Source organism: Physeter macrocephalus, chromosome 21 (assembly GCF_002837175.3).
Source record: "Physeter macrocephalus isolate SW-GA chromosome 21, ASM283717v5, whole genome shotgun sequence".
In the NCBI taxonomy this organism is placed as follows: domain Eukaryota; kingdom Metazoa; phylum Chordata; class Mammalia; order Artiodactyla; family Physeteridae; genus Physeter; species Physeter macrocephalus.
In genome coordinates, this window is record NC_041234.1 from 14,694,711 (window position 1) to 14,716,199 (window position 21,489).

Sequence of the window (21,489 nt, forward strand, 5' to 3'; positions counted from 1 at the left end):
CCAAAATTTACAAGCAGCTCATGCAGCTCAATATCAAAAAAACAAACAACCCAATCCAAAAATAAGCAGAACTAAATAGACATTTCTCCAAAGAAGATATACAGATTGCCAACAAACACATGCAAGAATGCTCAACATCACTAATCATTAGAGAAGTGCAAGTCAAAACTACAATGAGGTGTCACCTCACACCATTCAGAATGGCAATCATCAAAAAATCTACAAACAATAATATGCTAACACATATATATGGACTCTAAAAAAAAAAAAAAGGTTCTGAAGAACCTAGGTGCAGGACAGGAATAAAGATGCAGACATAGAGAATGGACTTGAGGACATGGGGAGAGGGAAGGGTAATCTGGCACGAAGTGAGAGAGTGGCATGGACTTACATATACCACGAAATGTAAAACATAAGTAGTGGGAAGCAGCCACACAGCACAGGGAGATCAGCTCGGTGCTTTGTGACCACCTAGAGGGGTGGGATAGGAAGGGTGGGAGGGAGGGAGACGCAAGAGGGAGGAGATATGGGGATATATGTATATGTATAGTTGATTCACTTTATTATAAAGCAGAAACTAACACACCGTTGTTAAACAATTATACTCCAATAAAGATGTTAAAAAAAAAAAAGTAGTACACGTCCTGAAAAATGGCTTAGGCGCTCCTCCACTCCCACCCTGTGACCTCTGTTTCGGACTTGCGTCTTTGTGCTGTTTTTCAGGGACTGTTTTGAGCTTAGCTGTCCTGATATACGTAGTGGTGGTACCATTGAAAAGGACCTCAGAGTTGAGGATAGGATGAATATCAAAGTCATAATTTAATTTAAAAAAAAAACAGTATGGAATTGGCATAAAAACAGACACATAGATCAACGGTACAGAACAGAGTCCAGAAATAAACCCACACATATAGGGTCAACTAATTTATGACAAAGGAGCCAAGAATATACAATGGGAAAATGAGTCTCTTCAATAAATGGTGTTGGGAAAATTGGACAGCCACATGCAAAACAATAAACGGACCACTATGTTACACTATACCCAAAAATTAATTCAAAATAGATTAAAGACATGACTGTAAGACCCCAAACCATAAAACTCCTAGAAGAAAACATAGGCAGTAAGCTCCTTGACATAGGTCTTGGTGATCACTGTTTGGATCTGACACCAAAAGCAAAGGCAACAAAAACAAAACTGAACAAGTGGGATTACATCAAACCAAAAACGCTTCTGCACAGTGAAGGAAACATCAAGAAATGAAAAGGCAACCTACAGAATGGGAGAAAATATTTTCAAATCATACATCTGAAAACGGACTAATCATACATCTGATAACGGACTAATATTCAAAATATACAAAAAACTCACACAACTCCACAGGAAAAAGAACAATCTGATTAAAAAATGGGTAGATGTGTATAGACATTTTTCCAAAGAAGACATATAGATGGCCAGAAGGTACATGAAAAGGTGCTTAACATCACTCATCATCAACTAGTGTTTTCTTGAAAGTACCACCAAAACCTAAGTGCATCTTTCTCAAAATGAAATTTCATATTATTGCAACAATGGAGCAGTACAAAGGATACGTTTTATTGCGAAAAATATTTGTCCATAAATTGTGCCATCTTGTTGTTTAATATTATCATTAAAGAGCAGAGAGGTTTTGCACAAAAAAGGAAACCATCAACAAAATGAAAAGGCAACTTACCAAATGAGAGAAGATATTTGAAAATCATATACCTGATAAGGGGTTAATATCCAAAATATATAAAGAACTCATACAACTCAATAGCAGAAAACCAATCTGATTAAAAAATGGGCAGAGGATGTGAATGCACATTTTTCCAAAGAAGACATACAAAGGGACAACAGGTACATGAAAAGGTGCTTAACATCACTCATCATCAGGGAAATGCAAATCAAAACCGCAATGAGAATACCACCTCACACCTCTCAGAATGACTATTATCAAAAAGACAAGAAATAACAAGTGCTGGCAAGGATGTGAGAAAAGGGAACCCTTGTGCACTGTTGGTGGTAATGTAAATTGGTTCAGCCACTATGGACAACAGTATGGAGGTTCCTCAAAAATATCAAAAATAGAACTACCATACAATCCAGCAATTCCATGTTTGGGTATTTATCTAACGAAAACAAGAACACTAATGTGGAAAGCTATATGCACCCCCGCATGTTCACTGCAGCATTATATAAATTATAAAATAGCCAAAATATGGACACAACCTAAGGGTCCATCAAGGAATGAATGGATAAAGGAAACTGTGGTGTATTATTCAGCCTTAGAAAAGAATGAAACCTTGCCATTTGTGACAACATGGATGGACCTCAAGGGCATTATGCTAAGTGAAAGAAGTCAGAGGAAGAAAACATCATATGGTCTCTATTATATGCAACATCATATAGTCTCTATTATTTGCAGAATCTTAAAAAGAAAAAAAAAAGCTCACAGATACAGAAAACAGATTTGTGATTACAAGAGGTGGGAGTGGAAGAAATGGGTGAACTTGTTTTGTTTTAGTTCAAATAAATAGAAAAAACAAAATTTTTTTAAAGAAAGAGCAGGTACCTTCCTTAACTCTTTTTACAAGTCCGCCAAAACTGGACAATAAAACAAAATTAGAGGCCAATCTCACTCAAGAACAAAGATACAAAGTTCCTATGTTAAGTAAGAGGAAAATGTGATAATGACCAAGTTGGATTTATTACTGGAATGCAAAGTTGATTTGGCATTAGGAAAACTATCGATATAATTTGATTCGAGAAGCAAAATAATATATTAACAATAGGAAAAGCATTTGATAAAATCGAGTATCACTCATGATATGAGCTCTTACCAAACCAAGAACAGAATGAAACTTTAAGAGTAACAGGGAAAAAATTAAACCAAGTATATTTAGAGAAGAAATGTTGAAAGTTTTCCCTTTGAGAAAGGGAACTAGAAAATAGTGCCTGCCCTCTACTACCACTTCTATTCACTTAGTTTATGTTATAATCTAAGTACTAGTCAGAACACTAAGAAACAAAAGTGTAACAGTTTGAAAGGAAAAAACAAGATTCTAAAAGATAAATTCCTAGAAGTAATAAACGTTTAGCACAACTGATAGATACAAGCTTGATATACAGAAGTCAATTGTATTTTTACAAACAAATGAAATCTATAAAAACTTACAATATCAAACAATATCAACATCTAGGAATAAAACTCTCAAAAGTTGTGAATGACTTTTGGAGAAAATTATAAACATTACTGAGAAAAATTAAAGAGGACCTAAATAAATGGAGTGGTATATCACGTCCATGAATTAGAAAGCAACATGATAAAGATGTCAATTCTTCCTAAATTGCTCTATAGATTCCATGCAAATTCAGTCAAAATCCCTCGGTATGTTGTGTCAGTGTGTGTATGTGTGATGTGTGGGAAGTTCCAAGGTGATACTAAAATTCACATAAATGTGCAAAGGGCCAATAGCCAAGATGCTCTCAAAGGACAGTTGGGTGGAAGAACCTGTTCTACTGAACATCAAGACTTACGACAAAGCTACAGTAAAGAAGACAGTGTGGTATCACTGCAAGGACCAATGGAACAGAACAGACAGCCGAGAAACACAACCAGAGACACAGGAATATCTGATTCCTGACAACAGTAGGGAAAAGACAGTGTGCTGGGCCAATTAGCTATCCATGTGGAAAAAAGTAAGATTGTCCTCTTCCTCACACGATGCACAAAAATTACTTTCAGGTAGGTGTTAGACCTATATAAGAAAGCGAAAACAATAAAGTTTCTGGAAGATGACAGAGAATATCTTCAAGACCTTGGGATAGGAAAGGATATTCTAAACTGAACCTGATGTCTAGTTTAAACATAAAAGAAAACACTGATAAATCAGACTACATTAAAATTTAAAACTTTGGTTTATCAGAAGACACATTAAAAATGAAAAAGCATGCCCTTGCAGTGAGTGAGGGCTCATTTCTAGCATACAGTGAAGAACTTCTACAAATCAGCAAGTCAAAATAGGCAAGGGAGTACATGACACATTTCTGAAGGAATACCACCCAAAACAGTTATAAAAGCACGAATCTCAGTCACCTAGATCTAGTTTTAAATCTGACACTTTCCCTAAGATTTACAAACTAAAAGATTTTTATTATATATAAACATTTTCAAAATTGTTTAGATGCCCATATTAAAATAAGCCAGTTTTCTCATTCTTTCTCTAGTCACAACTCTAAAACAAATATGTATCATTGAAAAAGTCCTGTTTAAGAAATCTTTGCCCACTCCAAGGTCAACAAAGACATTCTCCAAAAACTGAGACCTACCTACATACCCGTCAACAACAGAATGATATATAATGATATATTCACATAATGAAATATACAGTAATGAGAAGGAATAGTTAACAACTATACACAATACAGATAAATCTCACATTCATAATGCTGCAAAAGAGAGTAGAGTAGGATTCCATTTATATAAAATACAAAAGTAGGCAAACCTCATCTTTGATGTTAAAAGTCAGGGAAGGGCTTCCCTGGCGGCGCAGTGGTTAAGAATCCACCTGTCAATGCAGGGGACACGGGTTCAATCCCTGGTCCGGGAAGATCCCACATGCCGCGGAGCAACTAAGTCCGTGTGCCACAACTACTGAGCCTGCGCTCTAGAGCCCGCGTGCCACAACTACTGAAGCCCACGCGCCTAGAGCCCGTACTCCGCAACAAGAGAAGCTACCGCAATGAAAAGCCCGCGCACCGCAACAAAGAGTAGCCCCCACTTGCCGCAGCTAGAGAAAGCCCTCGCACAGCAACACAGACCCAATGCAGCCAAAAATAAAATAAAAAATAAAATTAAATTAAAAAAAAAAAAGTCATGGAAATGGTGGGGGAATGATAGGGAGGCAAGTGACCAAAAGGGCAAACAAAAGGGGCTTCTGAAAGTGGCTGGTCATGTTCACTTTCTTGATCTGGCTGCTGGTAAACAAGTGTGCTCAGTTTGTGAAAATTCACTAAACTGTTCACTACTGATGCGTACTTTCTGTACATACATTAAATTTTAATTTTTTGATGTGTACTTTCTGTACATATGTTAAATTTTAATAATTTTTTGTGTGAAAGAGTACCTATTTTTCAAAATTGGTTAGGGGATATGAAAGCAAAAAAGTTTGAAGTCCACTACTTCAGGTCAAAGCACAGAAATTAAATAACTAACAAAAACTAAAAAAGCAGGTATTAGACAACATGCTAATTACCAAAAAATATTGATAGAGCTGTCAAACCAAGTAGAGACTCTCAAACTTACAGTAACAATGGTTTGAAACTATTTGAACCCTGAAAGATAAACTGATTTATATCTAGATTAGTGACTAATGCTGATTCATAAAGATCCAAGACAAGCAACTTGACCTTATAGGTTTTTTAAAATTTATTTTATTCAAGTACAGTTGATTTATAATGTTGTGTTAATTTCTGCAGTACAGCAAAGTATATATAAATATATATACACATTCTTTTTCACATTCTTTTTTTTTCTTTTTTTCCACATTCTTTTCCATTATGGTTTATCACAGGACACTGAATATAGTTCCCTGTGCTATACAGTAGGTTTTTATTAAATAAAAGGGTCTTTCAAATCTTAGAAATAAACAGATTCACACATCTAGTCAAATCTCCTAATTTTATATACAAACGAAGAAACCAACGTCCTTTGAAGTTGGGTGATTTGTCCAAGGTCATAAGCAGCTCTTGATAAGTAGAAACAACTGAAACTATTTAATTAAGTTCTCCCCTCTGCCAATTTTCTCTAAGTTCTAGGGGCTTTCCACCCACCAAGAGTTCTTGTTTACTGACAGTGTCCCTCAACACACACCATATTCAATTGAAACATTTTCATCCAAATTTTACCAACTCAAAATTAATTTCTTTGCCATCCATGACTAATAGCCAAAGCCTATTTCTGGGGCAGAAAAGATAAGACTTTCTAAAGTAAAGCTCATGATGTGCAACCTAACAGATAACTTTCTGTTTACACTAAGTGATGACTGTGACATCAATCTTAAGGCATATGTTACAATTTAGAATGACAAGGCCACCTACAGTATACGGTACCCTGAAAAAGACAAAATAAAATCAATCATGACCACAAACTGAAGCCAACACATATAAACAAATGTGCTAAATTAGTAACAAATTATTGTACTAACTTAATATTAATTTCTCAGTCAAAATTATAAGCACTTTCTGCAATTCATTCCAGTTAGCTTCTACATCCAATATGAAGTATACTTTTTATATATCTTTAACATTTTAAAAAGAATGTCTTGTCATTCTGAAGCTAAATCCACCAAACGTGAACAGTACATAAAACCCATTTAGTCCTACATATTTTTAAATTATAAAAATGCTTTAGTCTCACCCTAACACCATAGCATTCTTTCCTCTATCATAGGACTCCTCTTATTTCAAACTATAAAGTTCAGTGCCAAGATGAATCCCTGAACTTGCCAACCCCAGGGGAAACACCTGGCCTTTTGAGGACCTGCAGAAAGCTTACATCAGAAAATGGTTTCATGGCCACAGAAACTTATTCACTAAAGATTAAAAATGACCTAACAACTAAATGCAACATGGTACCCTCGAATGGATCCTAAAACAGAAAAGGACATTAGTGGGAAAACTAGTGAACCCAAATAAAATCAGTTTAGCTAATAATAATATACCAATGTTAGTGTCTTAGTTTTGACAAACGTAACATCACTACGTATACCTGGATGAAAGGTATATGGAATTCTGTACTATTTTTGCCTATTTTTTAAAAAATAACTCAGTGAGAACTACCAAAAGTCAAAAGTTTGCACCTCAATTCTGACCCAATCACATGTCCACAGTCAGTATCTTCAAGCAATGTTGTCTCCACATCCCTACAAAGCCTAAAAAGGGGATGAGGAGAGGTTCCCAGAAGGGACTCTTTAAATGCCACCTATTTCTCCAATATTACTACATAAAATAAACCCCAGAAAAGCCACAAACACACACACAAAAAAAGATGCTTACTTTAGGCAGGGATGAAAATAAAAAGCTATGAAACTATTTCTCAGTGGAAAGGGAGAAGAATAATCCTATTTAAGTACAAAAGAGGGACTTCCCTCTATTGGTCCAGTGGCTAAGAGTCTGCGCTCCCAATTCAGGGGGCCCGGGTTCGATCCCTGGTCGGGGAACTAGATCCCACATGCCTCAACTAAAGATCCCGCATGCTGCAACTAAGACCTGGCGCAGCTAAATAAATAAACAAATAAATAAATATTAAGTACAACAGATATGGGCAGTGGACAGCCAAGTAGAGAGGGGTATTCTAGCAGTCCTAAAACAGTAAAGCTTAATAATATATATATATATATATATATATAACATTTCTCATGCACTCACCAATGCGCCAGGTACTGTTTTAACTGCTTTTTATATATATTAACACATTTAATCCTCCCAAGAACCTTGTAAAATAGGCAGTACTTATATCTACATTTTACACATGAGAAGTTCTGTAAGTGATGGAACAGAGACTGAGGGCAACCACTACACTACACAGCTTTTTGAGGAGCCAAGCCAGGAAAAAGCTCCTGCCTTCCAGAGACCAGGTCCCACTACTTACCCTGTCCTTAGCCTCCACCAGAAGAAAGCCCTCTGCCCAAGGCTGGGGAGTTCTTGCTGGAATCGTGAAGGAATGTGACCCCACCACGCCACCTCCAAGATTGTGTTCATAGTCTTTCAGTACCTGATGCACTCAGTGCATATTCTTGTTGAGACACTGTTATACATATAAGTTAGCTTTTATAGTACTATCAGTCCTCAAATTCAGATATGCTGGGCTGGCCTGGGAATCTAAAGGCCATATGTGACATTATTTCTGTGGGAAAATGGTGCTGACTTCCTAAAAGAAAGTCTTATAAATGAACCAATTAGAAATTAAGGCTCTGTCTACACAGACTCTGGCCTTATAGCTCAACAAATTTTAATGAAGACTGCAATTATTAAAATAATCCAGTTTTGCTCATAACGACAAAGTGGCACAGTTCCTTGTACCTAACATAATAGAAATGGTGTTACTGCAAAAAATTCGTTTAATATTTTATGAATTTCCTGCACTATGGCCAATTTTGGATGTATCCAGCAATGAATATACTGCTCTTCCTGGTCCCCCCTAAGCTCTGAATTTAAAATTATTAACAAATAAATAAATATATCTTAACACACACAAACACACACAAACACACACACACACACCCAGAATAGAAGGGGTGTTAAATCAGAAGGTAGCTAAAGTAGTAATAGAAGCAGTAATAATGATGATGACAAAGTAATAATAATAGCAAGAAGAACTAACTCTTTGTGAGCATTTACCATTGCTAGGCATGTTCTAAATACTGTACATCCTCTGGCTCATTTAATCCTCATGAAAATCCTGTGAGGTAGATATTACACTATCCCAATTTCAAAAATGAGGAAACAGGTCAGAGATTAAGCAACTTGCCCAAGATCACAGAGCTAGTTAGTGTCAAAAGTAAGATCTGAACATTTGAGCATTTTACCCCTAGAGATTTTATTTTTAACCACTGCAGTCTGTGTGTAATTAAATAATCTAGTAAACTCTTAAAATAAACAGTACTTAACTCAAATTCATTTTTAAACAAGATTGGTTTGGAGACAAAAAAAAAAGGTCCCATCTCGCCTTTTATTAGAAATATGTCCTTCAACAAAGCTAAGACTGAACACATTTATGGATAACAAATTCTAAATGTATTTTGCTTTGCTTTTATCACTTTGAAATCCCTCAATTGTTTGAACCATACAAACGGTGGTAACAGCATGCAACTTCAACAACAAACTAATAAAACTGTACTTTAAAATCTTTTGATTAAAAAAAAACACTGTCCATGTTTACCACTAAGTAAACTTGGGTAAAATAACTGCAAGAGTTCCAATACCTTTGAAAAGTTTCAGAACAGCAGCAAGAAATAGCGGGAACAAGATATTCCTTTTATGACAAAGAAAAATTCTGTTTTTTCCACAACACTGTAACATCTGCTCTAAGGACAAACATTCACCACAAACATTAACCTGGGATAGACTGAACTTCAACTGTATTTCAAAACATGTGCCTAAATTCAGAAATTCTCCACTGACCATCTAAAAAGACTAACAGTTTAATCTCCCAGAAGAGCCACCTGATCCACATAACAGATAATTTTGGATAGCTTCACCTGTGCTCCCCACCATCCCATGAGTAATTAACAAAAAGCATGCAACCCCTAACAACTTCTGGAGCACAAGCTGTTTTTTTAAATCACCTACTTGAACCTCAGAACTTGCCTTCCCAGGAAACAAAGATCTAAGGTGCCAGGTCTCCAAGCTAGTCCACTAAAGCTTAAACACCCATAAGGTTACAGGTATAGTAAAATACCGAACCTGCATGGGCAATGTTTCTATGGGAAAACCCATTTAACAGTCAACTTAGAATAAAAGAATATCCCTGCCCCAATAAGCCTTGGAAGCAAAAAAGAATTCTTCCCTCCTCTAACTGGGAGTCAGCTCCCCTAGGACCACAAGCCTAGGCTTCCATGATCAAGGCCAAGGAGGAGGAAAGGCATGAAAAAGGGCAGTTGACAGTGTATCAGGCTTCAGAGTTAGAAGGACAAAAAGGCAGAACTGTAGTGGAAGGAGATCCTGGGATAAGGAAGGCACGACCTACTTGGGAATAAAGGATGAAGGGTGGGATGGCAGCTAAAAGGAGCAAGGAAAAAGCGTGTGACGGTTGGGGTGGGCTGCAGAAGACAAAGAGGGAACAGTGGCTACTCCTGCAGCAGATGGGCTTTTACTAACATTCCTCCTTAATGCTTCAGAGAGAAGGAAAAGAAACCGTGGCAAGGGTCTTGACACTGCCTCCCTCTCTCTGGCTACTCTCATTCTCCTTTGCAAGAAAGAAGGGAGTGGGTAAAGGGCTCCTGTCCGGGTTCCTCTTGACCTCCTAGAGCACACGGGTTTGGAGAAGGGGAGTAAACTCAGAGAAGTTTCCTTGCCCTCCTTGTCATCATTCATTCTGCCAAAGGCTTCAGTGTCAATTGAGAACTAACGGAAAGCTCCAGATACCAGCAGGAACAGCATCAGAAAGAGAGGAAGGAAAGGAAGGAGAGAAATTTGAAGCAGGAGAGAAGTGGGATGTTAGAGGGTCAGACGAATAAATTAATAGAACTGCCAATAAATTAAACTATAATAAATGTTCTTAAATATTTAGGATTAATTCATTTTGACAGTTTCAAAAATTTCATAGGCCCATTTCACTTTTAGACAAATGAGTATTTGTGGTCACGGTAATAAACTGAGGCTTGTTATAAGGAAGGTATGAAAATAAACTTCTAAATACATATGAGACAATCTCCTGGTGTCTTTTCTTTATATAGTGGCAATATAAATCATTTCAGAAAGGCTTTTTTATTTACTTGGTGAGCACTCAGTTACATTACCATTTGTTGATTTTTTCGCCTCAGTAGCCCAAATACGGTAATTACCTTCACAAGTAAGGAATATATTTAACCCTTTCTTGGGAGTATAACTATTATGAAAAACTTGCTCTTTCATTACCAAACATCGCCCATGAGGATTTCAAGATATTATATTTCAAGCAAAGCTCCAAACTCCATAAAACATAAGCAGATGTGTCCTGAGGGGCACAGTACCTTTTTTTTTCTTCCAGCCTCTTATGCCCATGTTTCCAGAACTTCCAGCCAGGGATAATTAATTCAACAAGTAAACCTAACCAAATGACCTGGTAGAGGATGAGTGCCAGCACTTAGCATTCTTTTTTTTTTTTTTAATTTCAGCTTTCAGCGGCTACTCTTCCAGTTGAACTCTCTCTTGAGCAGAGATAATGGCCAGGTAGGCAGGTTCAGCATCAAGTCAAAGATGCAAGAGCAGAGGCCAGTGGGGGACAAAAGTGACCAATGACCATGCACTGGGAAGATGTTTCTACTGTTTCACCGACGTCTCAGATCTTTCACTCCCTAGCCCCATAAAAGATTATGCTGGGTCCAAGAACAGCTGCTGTATTTTCTGCAAACCACAAACTGGGTCCAAAACCTCTGTACTAAATTAAAGAGAAGAAAAACATCTGCTATCAAGTACTTCACTTGCTGGAGAAGATGGGTGGGTGGGTATGTGTGCGTAAACCTCCAAGTTATGATAAAGCAAATTCAAATCCTTATAAACAGTTCATATTTTATTTTAGTAATGTAATTTGAAAAGGCACTCAGGACCAGAATAAACAAGATATCTGATCTTTGAAGTGTCTTGGGCATGCTGAAACCGAAGGCAAAGATACTGAAAACATGTGAATTTCAGATAGGTCACTACCGACTACTAGGAATCCTCACTAATCAGCAGACTTCTGCTAAAATGTTAACCTCTGGCTAGAAAATGGAAAAATCTGCAAAGAAAAAAAATGAGATTATCTTCAGCCAAGGACACTGAAAGCTTTTAAGATTACCAACAGAATTGAAAGGTCTCTTTGTAACAAAAATTTCCATTTTCATAAAATGTGTATTAATCAGCACATACACTTATGCAGAGTATAGTAGAAAAAAATCACATATTCTAGAATCAGACACACATGAGTTTGAGTTCTAGCTCCACAATTTACCAGCTATATGACCTACTCAGAAAAGTTACTGAAGAATACTGGCGGTTAGTGTTTATCTGTACAACAAAGATAACATCTTTAGCACAGGGTAGCTCTGAGGATTAAATGCAAACATACATAACTCACCAAGCCCAGTGCCTGAACACTCAATGTTAGCTCCCTTTGCTCCAACACAAACTGTACAGAGTGTGTTGACAGTGTCAAAGAAACATGTGGAAGAAAATTCAGAGTGACAGAACACAGATTATTACGTTCGGTCAAATATAAAGATAAAAATCACATATGTACTATTTACCTTCACTAACGTGTGGAAAAGAAGCTAAGTTTGTCAAATTGCTCTTCTTTCCCATTCATTCTTGTTCTTTTACAAACCAGAACTAAATACATCACATGCCAAAATTGTTGTCTGGTTGACAAACGTTGCTGATGAACATGGAATTGATAAGCCCCGTCTGGACCAAAGGTGACAAGTTTTCTTAAGCAATTTAAATAAATTACGTTTCGGTAAGGACATAAATGCTTTGCATCAACGGTATGAACTTCTGACTTTATACGCAGCTTACTTTATAACCCACCTTGTCCCCCATCCCATCCCCCCAAATCCTGCTTTTAGGCACCTTAATAAGCCGGCACACAGCACTTAACTATAGAATTCCAACTGGGAATAACTCTAATCTGTTGTTGGACCTCAGAGGACTGCTTGTGTGATCTTCTTTAAACGAACGTCAACAGTATCTTCTCCTTACTCCACACCTGCCAACAATCATTTGCAAACCTCTTTCAGAACAATTACTACTATCACTACTAACCGTCCCCAGGTCTCTCAACACCCTCGACAACCCCAACCTTGGTGCTGCTAGTCTTCATTCCCAAACGCTTTGCTGGGGCTTGAAACCAGTCCACTGAGGTTCACTACTTGCAATGCCCAGGGTCCGCCGAGGAAGGACATCACCCCTCTCGGCTCGGGGGGCGAAGGCCAACCCAGGCCCCCGGCCACTCCCTCTCTCCTCGGCCTCCAGGGGCGTCCCGGGAGGGCGCGGGCGCGCCAGGCCCTGCGCAAACCTCCGGCAGCCCCGCATTTCCCGGAGTCCGCCGCAGCCCCAGGCCGAGACGAGCCCTCGGGACACCCGCAGACCAGCACACGCCCAGCGCCCGGGAGAGGGGTCACCGGGACGACACCAGGGCCACCCCCGACGTCCCGGCTCGGGCAGGTGCCGGGCCTCCTCGCGGACACTCACCCGCAGCCGCTGCTCTCCGTCCGCCGCTGCCGCCGCCTTGCCCTCACGCCAGCCGCCAGCTCCCACGGGGGGTCCGGCCCCGGCGCCGCTTCTCCGCCCGACCCCCCCTTGGGTGCGCGCTGCGCGGGGCCCGGGTCCGGTGAGAGGAGGAGCAGCCGCCGCCGCCGCCGCCCCCTTTCCTCCCTCCTCCTTCAATGCGTCCCTCCCACCGAGACCCGCCTCGTGTTTCCTGGATCCGGTCTCGGCGAGAGCTTGGCAAGCGAACCTCCGGCTTCAGGGTTCGCGTCGAGCGCCGTCGCTCGCCAGGCACAAAGATGGCGCCGCCGGGGGACTGCCGATGGTGATCTCGCGAGGCTTCCCCCACAACCACGGGAGGGCGGGGACCCACAGGAAAGGCGGTCAATGAGGGTAACCTAAGCTGACTTCACAGCAAACGCTACCCCATATCGGAAACGTGCAGCACCAGGCGAAAGTTATTGCGCCTGCGCGCGGAAGGACGAGGACGCATGCCCAGAACAGCCCCTGAAATAGGACCCAGTTCTCCGTGTTTTACCTGTTTCCTCTGGAAGCGCGGGGCGGAGAAGGAGGGGGCGGAGCAACCAGGACCCAAACCAGGGAAAGGATTGGACGGGACCCGGAGGCGAAGTGAGAGACGTCCCTTAAGGCTTGGTCATCCCTCCAGAGCACGAACAGCCTACACACTTTGGCGTCTCTGGGAGTCCTCCAACCCTTTCCTCTCCCTACTCTCCCTGTCACCGAGTATTCTTTGCAAAGTCTCAGCCGCCCCTTCGTCCTGTTGCCGGTTCGCTTGCTGTATGCAACCACAGCCCTCCTGTTTCTCACATCACCATCTAACTTTCTCTTTCATTTTGGCACTACATGAGCCTTCCAAATCTCATACTAAAATAGCTGCTTCTGCTCCTGGTTTATTTTTCCTCGCTCATTCATTTATTCATTCATTCAAACTCTCTGTTTTTCAGAGTTTCCTATGTGCCAGGTACTGAGGAAACAGATGTGCTCTGACCTCAGGGATCTGTTGGCCTAGGATGGAGATGGGTGAGAAAAAAAACAATGATGACAGTTCAGTACAGTGAATTCTGTGATAGAAATGAGTACAGAGAGGAGTGACAGATATTGGAGGCGGGATGTCATGAAATACTCTATCAAAGAGAAAATTCTTGAGGGGAGTCTCACAGTCATGGGATTTAGTGCAGTGAATCAGTCGGGGTGATGTCAGGAAACAAACCACCCCCAGTATTTTCACGGAGAGAATTTAATGTAAAGAATTGATCATTATATAACCAAAAAGGCAAGAAGAGAACCCTTAATATATTGTTGAGGTAGCAACTGCAGGAAGCAGCTACTATGCCTAGAACTAGTGGAACCAAGGAAAGCAGTTGGGATTATTACAGTCATTACAATTTAGATATTTAGACCAGGGGCCTTGTGGAGCTGAAACTCAGACCCCTGAGGAGGAAGCAGCACCTGCCGATGCTGGTGTCTCTGAGGGAGGCTCCAGATGCTGTGTCTGCAAGTGTGGGGAAAACTGTAAACTGCATCCAACTGCTGCTATGGGAAGGAACTGCCACTGTCCTGAGAGCTTCCAGCCTCCCTGCAGCCTGGGAATGAGAGTGAGACACATAAAGCAGAGCTGAACCCGGCCCACATTCTGAAGCAGAGAGCAGCTCCAGTGTTGAGAACCACTCATTTTGGAAGCTGGATGTGGTCAGAAAGGGAGCCATTCGCTCTTGTCACACACCCACGCATAGTGGGAACCAGTGTGTTAAAACATTTGTAGAAAACCTGCTTCAAGTTCAGGGTTTCATACCAAACAGAGCTGCCCCAGCCAACTCACAAAACCATGAGTGAGCAATAAATGTGTATTGTAGTATGGCACTGAGACTTTTGCTTATTACATGGCAAAAGTGGAACAGCAGCTCTATCCACAAAGTGAGCAGGAGTTAGTCTCCTTCTGTCTTCTTGCTCCACCGTCCCTAGATTGCCATCCTAGTATATTTGGTCCAGAATGGCTCAGCACCAAATGACATTCCAGTCATTAGGAAAAGGAAGGCCTACCCATTTTCTTTAAGGGCAGTATCCATGGGTTATTAACATCACTTAATCATATTACTGTATCTACCTGCAGGGTAGACTGGGAAATGGGGTCTCATTCTAAGCAGTCTTGTCCCTAGCTAAAAATTCTATGACTTTAGAAAAAAGGTTGGGAGGACAACCAGCAGCCCCATAAAATAATCAAAACTCAGATCTTGACTTAAAATTCTTTCTTCCCTCTCCCAGTTGGGTCCTGCCCCCAGTGAGGAGCTTGAAGTCAAAGAAGCAGGTATAACCCTTATCTTTCTGTTCCTTAGGCTTCCATTTCTCCTCCCCTGTTGTGCTAACCGCAGTTTCTTCTCCTCTAGGGAATAAGAGGGTGGGAATGGAGGTGGGCAAATTATTGCTTTACAGGTACAATCATAAGATAGCTTTGTCCTCTCTAGATATGACAGGTGTCTAAAGTCAGCTCTCTCTCTCTCTCTCTCTCCCGGTTTCATTTGGGGGTTCTTCTTAGGCTCCCACTGGGAAGATTTGATAGCATGTCCTAGGACACAAATGATGCTCTTTCTTCTATCTGGCCTCTCTCTCGTCAGCCCCTTGTCTCTTTTACTTTTTGATGCTGCTGTAAGTCCTCTCTAGGCTGTCAGTGCTTTCTATGTGATAGGCATCCAAATGCTGGCTCTCTCATGGGGTGAGTATGATTCTTCGGCACGTTCCTCATGGCACAGTTGTTTGATATGAATCAAGCTTTTCTAACTTCTTCTCAGTTCCTGCCGTTTGTAGAATACCCAGAACTTCTTACTTCTGGTATCTCCTCATCCATTGGCAGGGCACAAGCAAGAGGCTCAAGCTTTTGTGCTTTCTGCGAAAGTCACTTGATCTGTGGGAAACTCACAAATCGTGGCCATGTTGAACAACAGACATGCTACCCTGTTCATTGCTGCTCAGCAAGCTTCCTGCCTTCAGAATTCTCTGGCAAGAAGCAGGCAGCAGTGTCTGTATCAACATAGCTCTCCAAACTCCAAAGATACGTGGTTGGCTCTCCCTAATATTCTCTCTCTAGATTGGACCTATAGGTAGCTGCAGTTCAGTAACCAAGCAGCTGGGGAGTGATACATCTTGAAGACACTCCTCAGTCAGCTCAGAAGCCCCCTCGCTTGGCTTTGCCTTCCCCAATGGGAGAGAAAATCTACAACACTCTCTCAAAGATGATAACTAATAAAAATCTCCCTTCTAGTCTTCTCTTTTTTAAGCTGGAGGAAGTCACAGAGCCAGTTTTGCCACCTCCTGATGAGCCTTTAGGGAAGGCCCTAGAAGCTCTCTCCCAGAAGTTCGTTGCAGCACTATTTACAATAGCCAGGACATGGAAGCAACCTAAATGTCCACTGACAGATGAATGGATAAAGAAGATGTGACACATATATACAATGGAATATTACTCAGCCATGAAAAGGAACAAAATAGTGCCATTTGCAGAGACGTGGAGGGACCTAGAGATTGTCATACACAGTGAAGTAAGTCAGAAAGAGAAAAACAAATATTGTATAATATCTCTTATATATGTGTGGAATCTAGAAAAATGGTACAGATGACCTTATCTGCAAAGCAGAAATAGAGTCATAGATGTAGAGAACAAACTCATGGTTACCAAGAGGGGAAGCGGGGGGTGGGATGAATTGGGAGATAGGAATTGACATATATACACTACTATGTATAAAATAGATAACTAATGAGAACCTACTGTGTAGCACAGGAAACTCTATTCAGTGCTCTGTGGTGACCTAGATGGGAAAGAAATCTAAAAAAGGTGGATATATGTTTACGTATAACTGATTCACTTTGCTGTACAGCAGAAACTAACACAACATTGTAAAGCAACTATACTCCAATAAAAATTAATTTAAAAAAAAGAATGTGGTAGAATTTGGAATGTATCCTCTTCAGCTGTGTCAGACACATGTACCATTTCAGATATTTTTGGCTTCACTTGTTGAATTAATAAACTATCGCCATATAACCAAACCACTTTAAAACATAATAGTCTAATATAATAACCATTTTATTTGCTCATTATGCAATAGATTCTCAATTTGTGTTGAGCTCAGCTGGGCAGCACTTCTTCTGGTCTCACCCAGGGTTACCTATGGTGATAAGAATAGAGGTGATTTGGGGACTTTCCTGGTGGTCCAGTGGCTAAGACTCCACGCTCCCAATTCAGGGGTCCTGGGCTTGATCCCTGGTCAGGGAACTAGATTCCACAAGCCGCAACGAAGAGTTCACATGCCGCAACTAAAGATCCTGCACACAGCAACGAAGACCCCACGTGCCGCAACTAAGACCTGGCACGGCCAAATAAATAAATAAAATAAATATATATGTTTTTTAATGTTAAAAAAAAAGAATAGAGGCAATTCATGGCACCAACAAGGACTCCCTCTCACCAAGTCACCTCAGCTCTACAGAGTATGGTCTGAAATCTAAAACGTTAGCTGGGCCTTTAATGGGCCATTCATTAGACTGTCTGCTTCTGAATGATGAGGTATATGATGAGACCAGTGATTCTCATGGTCATGTACAACTCCTTTGCAGTAACACGGGTCCATTGGTTTTAGGCAATACTGTGTGGGATACCACATCAATAGGTGACCATTTTGTAAACTCTTGAATGATGGTGCTGCTGGGGGAACTGTGAATAGGAAAGGCAAACTCATAATGAGAGTCTGAATCAGTTCTGGAAAGAATGAATTTCTGCCCCACTGTCACACACACACCCCTTGTGGAAGGGATCCAAAGTAATCAATTTGTCCAAGTGGCTGGCTGGTCTCCTTGAGAAACAGTGCCATAATATGGCTCAGTGTTGGTTTCTGCAGGTGGTGGATTGGGCCAGTAGTAGCTAATTGTGCCTTAATGAGAGGGAACCCTTGTTGGACCTGAAGGGCCAGCCTGGGTTCTGTTGGCAGGATCACTTGCTCTGCCTTCTTGTAGAATAAGCCTATGAGGAAACTTATTGGTGACAGGCTGCTTGGTGCTAGGAAATCTGGATTTGGGGTGCCAGCTGTTTATAGGCATTATCTGGGACTCTGAGGCTGATAAGATGTTACAGTCCTTCTGTGAGGGAAGGAAGTCCCACGGGAAGCTGAGCTTGGGTGCAACCCACCCCTCTGGGAGAAGGGCAGATCTCTTGTTCCAGTTAGCTTTTTGCCTGCAACCCAGCATGAATTTTCAGGATCAACTTCAGACAAATTTGTACTAAAAATACTATATTTAAATTATGTTAATTTTCACTTCTGTGTAGACCCCTTGATTTATTTTTACCTTGTGATTTGGTGATTCTCAATGGGAAAGGGGTTCCTTATAATCTAAAATTTCCCCTATAATCTACTTTGCTTCCCACCTAAGCTTCATTTAGTACTTGCCCCTGTACTGGCCAGTACTCTAAATAATGAGTGTGTCAGAATGCCTTCTGAGCTTGCTGGAAGAACTAAAGGTAGCCTCCCCTCACTTTCCCTATCATAACGAACAACAGAATTGAGCCCCTTTATACAAAGACACCTAAAGAGGGGAAAAATTATTAATTAAGTGCAAAGGACAAAGAAGGAAGAGACACCAGTTGCCCATCACCCCCACCGTTTTACTCTTGGTCCTAGGACGGGACATGCCCATTGTTTCAAAATTCTCCTACTTGGGAGTTGTATATCTGGTGATGGATAACGGGTTAGCGCTCCTCCTGGAACGTGATTCACCTATACTCACCAGGACTCTTTTTGGAACAAACCAGAGGAATAGCGTTGGGTCTCAGGCTGTCACCCGAACTGGATGCGTATAGTACACCAATCTCAGCAACACCAGCTCGTGGCCAGGATCAATCCTTTCATATTCCTCCCTTTCTCTGCTAGACCCCACTACGAAACACCAGTGCCTCCATCCAGTGGGTCAACTCCCCACTGGATCAATTCTACCAAGGCAGTCATCTCAGGAGAGCTAACCTTTCTCTCAGAAGAAAGAGTTTCATTAAAATTGGCCCAACATCATTTTCTTGTTTGGAGTCAAAAGTCAATTAATAATAGGGATAGAAACATTTAGGGAGCCAGTTCTCTAAACCAGTACAAAGTAACCTTTAAATTTTTTTCCCCAAGAGTCCATTTCAAATAGACAATATGTTCAATATTTACTGCTAAATAAATGTATTGTGACTTTCCTTAATGCTAGATCAGCTCAATGATGCTGTAAGAGAATCCTCATACACAGGCTGACAGAGCCCACCTTCCTCAACTGTTAAGTTGAAAGAATCACAAATAGATTTCTTTTTTAAAAAAATCTCTTCTCTAGGAAGCCAGCAAAGTGGGTTTGCTACAGATCCAGTGGGTGGATAATGGTGGATGGGACCCCCCCGAGATGGGATAGGAAAACACTGTTTTTGGCTACGCAGGTAAAAGAGAATGAGCGGGTAGGTGAATTAGGAAGAATTCATATGGAGCGATCTCACTAAGATTACAGCAACGGTATAGAACATTTGTAGTGAATACTGTGATGCTCCACCAAGATCCCCTCTTCAGGGTAATGTATCTATTCCTGAATTGCTGGGGCTACTGGTTCTCAACAGCTTACATCTATGTCCCTCCCTGGGAATTGCCTTTGCCTTCAGGCGTATGCCTCACAAAGGTTATGCACTCTCCCAGTGGATGGCCCACAACCAATGACTGGCTGATGTGGAACTATAAAGGCTTGGCATCTTTGCATTAATTTGAGACAACTCTGAAGGACCATTCCAGCTCCAGATCTCCATGTGAGACAGGCTGAAGCCTTGGTTGCAACTTCATTATGGATCAGGGTCTCCCTCTCTCCAATCTTGTTTTCCTCACATCCTTACAGGTGTATTTTCCAAGAGGATTTCTCAATCCCCTTCGCACTCAGTTACTCATCTCAAAATCTGTTTCCAGACAACTTAATCTTAGACCTCTGTATAGTAAACCTATGTATAATTGCACCGAGTTGTTTTATTTGTCTAGTATCTACCAACCCTTCTTCTAGTAATTCACTCAGATTTCCCTTGCTGGGGGATGGAGGAAACTACTCTCCTCTTTAAATGTACTTGCCTTTACTGAAGTTGCCTCCACCTCCAGCTCCAAGGATGATCATAGTACTCTGGCCATTCAGAGCCTCAGATTCCTCAGATCACAATAATTGGTTCAGAGGTGGGTACATGATTTAGACAGAGCCAATCAGATGCAATGAGGCTCTTGCTGGGACATCCAGGGAAGACACTCTCACTTTTTTCTGAGTGTCTAGAAGATCTGGAGTTTCCAGAGCCATTTCATGACTGCAGTGGGAACTCCTGCCTAAAGAATGGTACCAACCAAAAGGAAGTGAACTGGGACATGAAGAAAGAGAAAGAGACAGAGAGGAACTAGGTTTGGGGACCATCATTTGAACTCCTGCATCACACAGTACCTAAAACCAGCCCTATGCTCTATACTATTCAGTTACCCGAACTAATACATTTTCCTTTTGCCTAAGCCTATTTGGGATAAATTTTCTGTTGCTTGCAAACAAAAGAATCTAAACTGATAAACTATGAATGAATAAGAAATTAATGGTTTGAATATTCAAGACAATGATTGAGTATAGGGAAGGCAAAGTGACCAAAAATATTTATGTTCTGTGTTACTAAAATATCCTTGTCTAGTGCTTTAGTGCCCAACACATAATAAGTTCTCAAGACTTAAGTGTTCAATAAGCATCTGTTAAATTAACTGTGATTCTACGCAAGGAACCTGGAGAACCTAAGTGACACAGTGAGTTTGGAAAAAGGGAAATTTTAAATGCCTTCTCACCAAAATTGATTTATTGATTGATACTGCCTACAAAATATTGTAACTGAAAATCTTCTTTGCTCTTGGGAAGATCATAGCCAACCCCTCAATACACATAAAAAATGCTTTTGTTTCAGCCATTTTCTCTCCCAGGTGGTCTTGAGGTCTTTCTGAACCACACAGTTTCCTTTTCATAGTAAACATGGGTTAGTAAAAAAAAAAGACCTTTGACAGATGAAAACTGAGATTAAGTGCATTGCCCAAGGTAATAGGTAACCGGTCCAGCTAAGATGGGAGTTTGGGTCTTCCCTTTGCAAATGCAATAAGCTCTCTGCCAGGAACATCAGAAACAGCCAGTGTGCTTTATTCATGGCCATAGGAATTCATTCATTGTTCCACATACAGTTACTGAGCCAGGTTCCGAGAAAACAGAGATGAGTAAAACAAAGTCCCTGGCTTCAAGGTATTTCCCAGTTTTTGGAAAAAATGTCACATAAATAAGCGTAATGGAGTGTAGCAAATGAAGCGATGGTTCATGCCTTTGGTGTTCTAGAAACTATGGGTCTGGAGACAGTGTTTGGGAGAGTGAAAGTTGGCAAAAGTTATAGGAAGTAGTCGGTTGTCTGGGGAGATTGTCCCGAAGGAGGTCTTGTGTAAACTCATAATAAAACC

At 40.8% G+C, this 21,489-nt stretch overlaps 1 protein-coding gene across 3 annotated transcripts in view; it reads right to left on the reverse strand.

The window, feature by feature from the left end:
- The window catches only part of TAB3 (TGF-beta activated kinase 1 (MAP3K7) binding protein 3), a 106,820-nt gene extending 93,706 nt beyond the window's left edge, over positions 1 to 13,114 (reverse strand). For all 3 annotated transcript variants that reach the window (XM_028482541.1, XM_028482539.1, XM_028482542.1), the window contains exon 1: positions 12,950 to 13,114. The gene's annotated coding sequence lies outside the window, so the exon portion shown is untranslated. The remainder of the gene's footprint in view (positions 1 to 12,949) is intronic.
- Positions 13,115 to 21,489: the final 8,375 nt, after the last annotated feature.